The following is a 3,364-nucleotide window of genomic DNA, read 5'->3' on the forward strand; positions in this document are numbered from 1 at the left end:
GGGAACTGGGGGAAGTGGGGAATCAGGAGTTATTGTTTAATGGGTACAGAATTTCTGTCTAGGAGGATGAAAAAGTTCTGGAAATAGTGGTGATGATTACACAACATTGTGAATGTACTTAATGCCATTTAACACTTAAAAATGGTTAAAATAGGCCAGGCATGGTGGCCCATGCCTATAATCCCAGCACCTTGGGAGGCCAAGGCAGGAGGATCGCTTGAGCCTGCGAGTTCAAGACCAGCCTGGACAACAAAGCAAGACGGCATCTCTACAAAAAATTTAAAAATTAGTCAGGCATGGTGGCACATGCCTGTAGTCCTAGCTACTCAGGAGGCTAAGCCAGAGGATCGCTTGAGCAAGGAGTTAGAGGCTGCAGTGAGCTGTGATTATGCCACTGCACTACAGCCTAGGCAACAAAGTGAGACCCTGTCTCAAAAAAAAGGTTAAAATGGCAAATTTTATGTTATGTATATTTTACTACAATAAACAAACAAAAACCCTGGGTGTCATTCTGATTCCTAACTCAAGAGCCAAATCCAATCCATCAGGAAGTCTTAGTGATCCCACAATATACCTTGTACGGTATTTGCCTCCTCTCTATTCTCAGCTTCCTCACCAGAGTCCAAGCCACTACCATTTCAACTCGGGCACTGCAACAGTCCCCCCAGCCGGTTCCCCACACTTTCCTTCGCATCTTTCAACGCATTCCACACATGACAGCAACACAGCCTCCAAAGCTCCACTTGTTATGCCTCCTGCCTACCCCTCTGATTTGAACAAATCCCAGTCCCCTCTATGACACACTGTTCTCTTTCAGGTCCTCGCACTAAGCCAAGTTCCTTCAGGCCTCAGAGTTTTTAGATCTCACATACTGTCTCCTCTTCCTGGCCTACTTTTCCTCAGTATTTAGATCCTTCTCATTTTTCAGTCTCAAATGTCACCTCCTTAGATGTTCCCTGACCACCCTATCAAAAGCGGGTCCCCCTCCTCACCATTTTCTCCATAACAACAAACAATTTGCCTCTATCAATGCACTTAACACATTTCTAATTATGTTTGTTTATTCATTTGTCATTTGGCTCCCAGGATTACAAGCACCAGGATGGCAGGGACAATGTGTCATTTGTTTTAACAAATGTTAAATTTGTATACCCAGAGCCAGGTATGAGGCTGGCACATAGTAGGCAGTTTAAAATGTTTGTTGAATAAATGAATGGTGTCAAGTCCTCTATAATAAAAATATTCCATTGAGATTTTGGTTGGGGTTGTAGGTTAAGGGCAGCTTCAAAGCTGAGGAAAACACAGTTTTGATAAGTTTAAAAAAATACAACAGTGAACCCCTCGAAGACTGTTGAGCACAGCATTAACATGAAGTAAATGGTGATAGGGTTGGATTGGGGGAAGATCCTGCAGTCTGGGAGGCTGTGGTTTCTCCCCCCTTAACTAGTTAGAAAACAAACAATGGCAAATGAAGCAACTTGACTTGAAAGTCAACATTTGCTATTATAAAATAGGAACTTCTCGAAGACAACCACGAATCCATCCTGCACTTTGTTCTGAGAACATTTCTCTTCTTTCCTCTTCATTCCTCTCTTACCTTTGTGTCTTGGGGTTGGAGTATAAATACTTGCAACCTCTTCAGAGTCGTTAATCTCTAGACGTTCATCATATGTCTGGTTTTCAACAGTCTTGGTCTAAGCAAAAGGAGACATGATTACAAACCTATTATGGAACACTAAGCGCTCAGCCAGGAGACAAATTCCAAACCAGTATGGTTCCTCCTCCTTACCCTAGAAACCGGTTTTACATAAAACCTTCACCCCCATCCAAACTTCCCTTAAGGCTTCTTGGCCCCACGTCAAGCAGTTAAGTCATGCTGCTGCAGCCCTTATTTAGGAACTGCTGGCAGACTGGCTGAGGAACGAGAGAATCATGGAGGGAAACGACAGCCAACCTCTGCAGCAGATCCCCAAAGCTGTAAGATACACACGCATGGGTGGAACAGTATTCGTGTATAGATGGTGGCTTTCTTCTCAGGTTGGTCGGTTTTCCCAAGGCTGTTGGGGTTTCTCAGAGGAGGCTGTAGAGGTTCCATAAAGAGTTTTGTCTCTGGGGCCATCTTTCGGGTGCGGAGAGGCCGCCGAAGAGGGTAAACTCCAGTCTCTCGGTCCCATCCAATAATCCCGAGAGCATCACCTCCATCTCCACCCCAGTCTTGCAGATAGGACCCCACTTAAGCTTCCCAGGGAATAAAGGAAGCAGGACGGTCGGTGGTTGGGGGGGGAGGGGTGAAGGAACGGTTATCACGGAGATGGGAATAGGTAACAGTGAGCAGGGGGAAAGGGAGTCCTCTTAAATTCCTCTTGGGAGGGAGGAAGGCAGTTCCCTTTTCTGCTGGGGTGAGTACGAATTACCTGTAGCCCCTCTGAATCCGTCTCTAGTATATGGAAGGAACCCCGGCCTAGGGCTGGGGTCTCACTCCAATCTCAGGTTAGGCCACTTTAGGGGTTCCACCCGGAGCAACCAGCCTGTTGTCAGTCGCTAGGCAAATAGATAAACAAATAATCGCGAGACTTGCTTCCACTCTCGTGAGACCTCCTCCACTCACACCACCTTACGCCTCTTCCCGCGAAGGGTCTCTACGCGCAGGAAGAAGATCCCGGGAGCGCGGATACAACCTCTCTGGGCGGCCAAGTCGCCTGTTTGTCTATGGTTTCAGTGACTGCGTCTGTCGCGGCATCTAGCGGCTGTAAGTGGCAAAGCGGACTGATGAATTTCGGCTCGTGTAGTCAGCCGTCCCATCTGGAAACAGGGTGTGAGTATTTTCCCTCTAGGACGGGAATTAGTGGGCATGCAGTTCCTTCTAGACTTATCAGAATTTAGACACACTCTCCAGGGAATATACCACATCACTTTGTACGCCCTTTTATAGCATTTCTATTACGTTATAGTCTTCTCCATCACAGCGTCCCATGGCATGGGACATACTTACACTACCAAATTAGTCCTTGTTTATCTGAGGTTCCAATTTAACTCTATGTCCCGAATTTTTATTTGCTAACGAAGACTGTGAACTTCTTTAAGGCAGGGTTTGTGTCCAATTAAATTTTAAACTCTTTGTAGAGCCAATATGTTGCATAAATTAGGCACTTGTTGGGTAGTGAATGATGATATAAGGAACAAATATTTCAAAACTCTAGACATAAATAATTTGGGGAGTCAGAGAGAGAAATACATAGAAAAGAATATTGGAAATTAGACCCTGAAAACCTGCCACGGGAAAACAAGGAAAGTGGCTTAAAAAGAAATGAGAGATAGCTCCTCTGAAAGACTTCTAGTTAAAAATGGAACAAAATTTTTTTTT

The sequence above is a fragment of the Propithecus coquereli genome, unplaced genomic scaffold, assembly GCF_000956105.1.
Source record: "Propithecus coquereli isolate 6110/MARCELLA unplaced genomic scaffold, Pcoq_1.0 Scaffold477, whole genome shotgun sequence".
In the NCBI taxonomy this organism is placed as follows: Eukaryota; Metazoa; Chordata; class Mammalia; order Primates; family Indriidae; genus Propithecus; species Propithecus coquereli.